General features: G+C 53.7%; 1 pseudogene; it reads left to right on the forward strand.

The window, feature by feature from the left end:
• Window positions 1–5,074: 5,074 nt before the first annotated feature.
• Window positions 5,075–5,777, forward strand: LOC134620558 (probable Bax inhibitor 1; annotated as a pseudogene).
• Window positions 5,778–6,153: the final 376 nt, after the last annotated feature.

Raw genomic sequence — 6,153 nt, forward strand, 5'->3', positions numbered from 1 at the left:
TTGCGTCAGAAAAGCACATCATCCGGTGGACTTTTACATTGCTTTGGGTTCCCAAGGATCTCCCTGTCACGGCGAGTGAGATGAGCCGTGTGGAAGAAATAAAGGAGGATCCAAACGCAGGCATTTGTAAAGGTGTGAGGGTGGTTTATTAAACACAAAAATATAGAAGGACAAACGGTAAACGGAGAACTAAACTATACTAAGACAACCACACTACTGAGCCTGAACAAGAACACAAACCTGAAAATAAAGGAAGGGAGACGATGGAACATGATGATGACGGCAGGGAGACACACGAATGAGACATGGAGGATACACAGACGGACAAGCAACTACAGTGACAGAAGACGGGACTTAAATACACACAGAGAAACACAGGGAGATTACACACAGGTGGTGGACACAGCTGGGAGTAATTAATGAGAGGTAAGGGAGGTAAAACTGAACACACTGACATGAGACGCAGATGCAGACCTTCACAATAAAACAGGAAGAAGAAACCATCACACAAAGACGCAGACTCGACACTGAGAGACAGACAGAAAATGACACATGAAACTAGACCTATACTAAGACACAACTGAAGAACAATTCCTTAACATGAATAAACAGACATATAAAATTCTAATAATAATAATCATAGCACCTGAAAAACACAACAATCATTCAAAAATAAACCAAAACATCAGAACTCAAAATACTTTGTCGAACCGACCCAGAACCGTGACAGTACCCCCCCCCCCCTCCCCCTCCAAGGGCTGGCTCCTGACAGCCCCAACAAAAACAGTACAACAAAACCAAGGACCAGACCAGGGAGGGCAGAGGGGGTCCAGGAAGGAGGGCCCGAAACAAAAAACAAGGAGCACAAGAGTCCAAACCAGTCTAAAAACACAAGAAAACAGTTCAAGAACACAGGAAAACAGATCAAAAACAAAACCAAACCAGAGCCCAACAAAAGTCCACGAAAAGTTCAGGGAGTCGACCCGGAGGTCGACAGCACAAGAGCCAAAACATTTCAACACAAAACAAGACCATTCAGGAGTCCACAGTAAAGTCTGGGGGTCGACCCCGAGGTCGACAACACACGGACCAAGACACTTCCGGGGGCCAGCCGTGCAGACGGCAACGGTGGTGGTGCAGACAAAACCAATCAGGAGGCCGGCCACTTGGAAGGCAGTGGCGACCACTGTGCAGGCCCGGAGGACGACGGCGAAGCCAGCAGTGGCGATGAACTTTCTCCAGAGGCCGGCCTCGATGGCCATAACGCCCAACTAGAGGCCTGGAGAGCGGTCGGCAGAGGCGAGGCGGAACAGGCGAGGCGGAACAGGACGAGCTGGGTCCAATGACGGTGTGGCAACTGCAGGACCAGACGAGGCAGGACCAGGCGAGGCAGGACCAGGCGAGGCAGGACCAGGCGAGGCAGGACCAGATGAGGCAAGACCAGACGAGACAAGACCAGGCGAGGCAAGACCAGGCGAGGCAAGACCAGACGAGCAAAACCAGATGAGGCAAGACCAGACGAGGTCGGAAACTGATAAGGCAGGACCAGACGAGGACGAGTCTGACGCGGCAGGACCAGGCATGGATGTAGACACAGAGGCTGGATCAGGCATGGATGAAGACACAGAGGCTGGACCCGGCGTGGATGAAGACACAGAGCCTGGACCCGGCGTGGATGAGGCTGACACTGCAGGCGTGGATGATGCTGGCGCTGCAGGCGTGGATGAAGACACAGACGGCAGTGAGACGGCTGCGGAACCTGACGGTGGTGATGCTGCAGGCGGTGATGCTGCAGGCGACAATGCGGATGCTGCAGGCGGAGATGTGGATACTGCAGGTGGTGAGGCTGTAGGCGACGATGTGGATGCAGCAGGCGTTGAGGCTGCAGATGACGGTGTAGAAGTCGCAGGGGATGATTCAGCAAGTGATGGCTGAAAGTGCTTCCCTGGACCGTCAGCTGACATGAGGATGTGCTTGCTGGGTCCTCCAGGACCCCCAGCAGACAAGGCGTGGTGCTGGGTGGGCTCCTCGGACCCACCAGCTGACTTGGCTTGAGGCTGGACAGGCTCCTCGGGCCCTCCAGCAGACTTGGCTTGAGGCGGGAGGGGCTCCTTGGGCCCTCCAGCAGACGAAACCCGAGGCTGGCTGGGTTCTCCAGAACCCCCAGCTGACGAGACTTGAGGCTGGCTGGGTTCACCTGAACCCCCAGCTGACAAGACCTGAAGCTGGCTGGGTTCACCTGAACCCCCAGCTGACTTGGCTTGAGGCTGGACGGGCTCCTCGGGCCCTCCAGCTGAGATAGGCGGCTGAATGGGTCCTTCTGATCATCCAGCAGAGGACGGAGGCAGAAGGGCGGACTCACTGGAGCTCACAGCAGGGGATGACGGCTGAGACTGCTTAGAAAAGTTATCGGGTGAAGTTGCTGGAGCTGGTGGCTTAACCTCCAGGGGTCTAGATTTGGCTGATGATTGGCACCGAGCCTCTGGGGAGGCCCTGGAGGGAGTTACTTCCTTGAAGATGACCAGCTTCTGAGGACCAGCTAAAGTTTTTATGTAGTGTGTTCCCTGCTTGTAATGAGACGGTGAGGATGGTGACTGAATGGGTGAGTGAGCAGGCAGCTGAGCTAGTGGCAACTGAGCTATAGGTAGCGACGCGGCTACAAACGGACCTACAGGTAGCGAAGACGATTGTAGAGGCCTGCGAGAGCCTGTGGGACGCCGAGAGCGGCAGGTCCGTGTTCAGAACCACGATGCCGCTCAAGACCTTTCGAGCCCACTCGAGTGCGCTGCGCTTCGACGACAGAGAGACCAGACGAGCAAGGCGAGGCAACGACAATCTGGCCCCCATCAGAGCCGTGTGGGACGAGTGGTGGGCGAGGTTGCCCGCCATGTACCGCCCGGGACCGGAGGTCACCGTCGACGAGAGACTGGTGCCATTCAGAGGTGCGTGGTGAGTGTGTGTGTGTGTTGCGTGCAGAGGAGGAAGAGGAGGAAGAGGAGCGGGAATGACGACGACACTAGCTTCCTGCTATTGTCGTTGTTGGGTTCTGCGTTTGTGCTTTTACATGACTTTATCTTCCACAGTTGCACGTGTGTTCTCTGTCAAACTCACGTCTCTCTCTCTCCCTCTCTCTATCTCTCTCTCTCCCTCGCCATCATGAAGGTGTCCGTTAGGACAGTACATGCCCAGCAAACCGGCCAGGTACGGGATCAAGAAATGGGTGGCGTGCGACGCCCGTTCCAGCTACGCATGGAAGATGCAAGTCTACACTGGCAAGTCCGACAAGTGCGGCTCTCCCGAAAAGCACCTAGCCACTCACCGAGGGATTGACGCCGGGACACAACGTCACATGCGACAACTTTTTGACCTCGCGCGATCTCGCCGACAGGCTCTATCGCAAAAGAGGCCACACCGTGCTGGGCACTCTGTGATCAAACAGACCCTAAATCCCCAGAAAGCTGCGCTGTGCTGCGTCAAGGGCAGGGCTGTGGGCTCCGTCGAATCCGTAGTACTTTGCGGCTCGGTCGCACGAGGAGGAGGAGGAGGAAGAGGGCCCGACACGATCATCATCTCCTACGTGGCCAAGAAGAACAAGAACGTGCTGCTCCTCTCCTTACCACAGCTGCTAGCTACCACCACCACCACTCAGGCCCCGAGCCCCGGCCAAGCCGCCGCATCAGCAACAGCAACAGCAACAGCAGAAGTAGAAGCAGCAGCAGCAGCGGCGGCGGCGGTGGAAAACCTCCCTTGGTGCTGCATTACAACCGCACCAAGGGAGGCGTCGACAACCTGGACAAGGTCGTGAGCACGTACAGCTGCAGGAGAAAGACCTGCAGGTGGCCCTTTTCCACAACATGGTGGACGTGGCGGCCTACAACGTGTTCGTGCTTTGGAGGGAAATTCACCCCTACTGGATGGCGGGCAAGCTCAGCAAACGACGGCTCTTCCTCGAGCGACTGGGCAAAGCGCTGCTGCTGCTCGTACCACCACCGGTGCCTCTAACGCTATGCCACGCGACTTGTCTCCGGTCAAGAGGCGAAGGTGCCGCGTGTGTCCCAGCACCAAAGACGTCAAGACCAAGATCCTGTGCCACGAGTGCCGAGTGTGCGTGGGCACCAACTGCGCCGTCACGTACTGTCCCAAGTGCGCTGCTTCCCACACCGCCGCTTCCCAGATGCAGCCAATGTCGTAATAACACAAGTGCCCCTTGGGGGTCCTAGCGACCCCCTCCCCCACCCCACCCTATCGTCGTCATAACACATATGACCCGAGGGAGTCCTAGCGACCCCCCCCCCCCCATCATCGTCATAACACATATGCATTGAGGGGGTCACTATGACCCCCCTTACCCTATCATCGTCATAACACACACCAAGACCCCCCACATCACCACCATCACCATCATCATCATCATCATCATCACCATCATCATCATCAACACCATCGTAATAATAACACACACTCCCCTCGGGGGTCACCACGACCCACGCCCCGAGAACAGGCGGGCGCACAAGGGTTAAGGGAAACAAGTGTCTCGACGCCAACGCTTTCTTCACGTTGCAATAAAATATACAGCCAGAGGGGGGCATTTTTAAAACGCACTTCCCTGTCGCGCACGGGCCTAATGGCATATTCCGGGCATGCCCCGCCTCTCCTTCCAGGCAGGGATCCTCCTAGTAGAAATAACTGCGTTTTCGCGCAGGCACTATGGTGCACGGCCAGCAGAGGCCGCCTTTCCATCCGGGTGGGGGATCCACCTAGTTGACATACAGGCAACGAATGTAACATCTTACATTTTATTTACCAAGATTGCTGCTTTGTATATTGTATGTCATTTGATTTAATTACACAATTGTGGCACAATAAACATGATTCACAAAAACTTGTAACATTTATGTGACATGTTCGCCATTGCTTCAATGCTAACGCTTCAACCGGTAAAAGGCGTGCAGTTTTGTATATATGTGATTGGAACCAATGCCAGCTCTTTGGTTTTGTTGTTTTAGGACACACATTAACTGTAGAAAAAGGAAACGGCTCGTAACAGAGAGAAAGGAGCCGGCTTTTTCATAGGATGTATCATTTTGACCAACGCAAGACAGATGCTCTCTTCCAGTTCTCCCACATATCTCACTCCACCCAGGAGCACTTGTAGAAAGTGTACTCAAGCTTGGCAATTTGTATGTGTCTGGCTACTGGCGGGTCTTACGTCCATGTCGTTGCATGCCTGGTAGAAGTTAGTGCGATGGCTACTCTCTGGGTTGATAATCTGGCTTGCCGTGACCCCCCACAACCCTGAGGTAGAAAGGAAGAGACTTGCTATGCTCGCAGGATTTGCCTTCTTCGTAGGTGTTAGCCTTGGACCCATATTGGACTTTGTTATCACTGTCGATCCGAATATCATTGCGCTCATCTTCGTGGGAACCTCTGTGATTTTCATCTGCTTCACCCTCAGCGCCCTGTACGCCGAACGCATGAGCTAACTGTTTCTTGGAGGCACACTCATGTCTGGTCTTTCTGTGCTGTTCCTACTGCCTCTGATAAACATAGTCTTTGGATCTATCGACCTGTTTAAGTCGGACATGTACCCGGGGCTGACCCTCATGTGCGGCTGTGTCCTGTTTGACACTCAGCTTATTATCGAGAAAGCAGAGAACGGGGACAAGGACTACATCTGGCACTGTGTGACCTTGTTTATTGATGTCATTAGCATTTTTAGGAGACTGATGATCATCCTTTACATGAAGGAGAAGGACAACATATTGTGTGCAAAATAATACCGACCGATGTGTGAAATAAGTGCATGCACACTGTATTATTACATTGCCTGAAAGAACGCAACACAAGTGTACAGAGACGTACGGTTTTGTTCAAGGTTTTTATTGTCCCCAATAAAAAAAGACTACAACATTTCATGTGAGTTGTTTGTACACTTGGAGAATGAGATTATGCTAGAGTGCAGGTTAATGCAGAGCACCGCGTTTTGCTTTAGCCGGCATTCTGAGGAGTTTCCTCAGCTGCAATACGTTGATGTCGTCGGGCTCGGCGATGGCTGGCTTGCCATCACTAGCGGTGCTCTGGGAAGCAGCTTGGTTCAGTCGTAACACGTTGGTGTCGTGGGGCTCGGCGTTGGCTCGGCTGTCTGCGGTGTCC

This window comes from Pelmatolapia mariae, linkage group LG23 (genome assembly GCF_036321145.2).
Source record: "Pelmatolapia mariae isolate MD_Pm_ZW linkage group LG23, Pm_UMD_F_2, whole genome shotgun sequence".
NCBI classification, from domain to species: domain Eukaryota; kingdom Metazoa; phylum Chordata; class Actinopteri; order Cichliformes; family Cichlidae; genus Pelmatolapia; species Pelmatolapia mariae.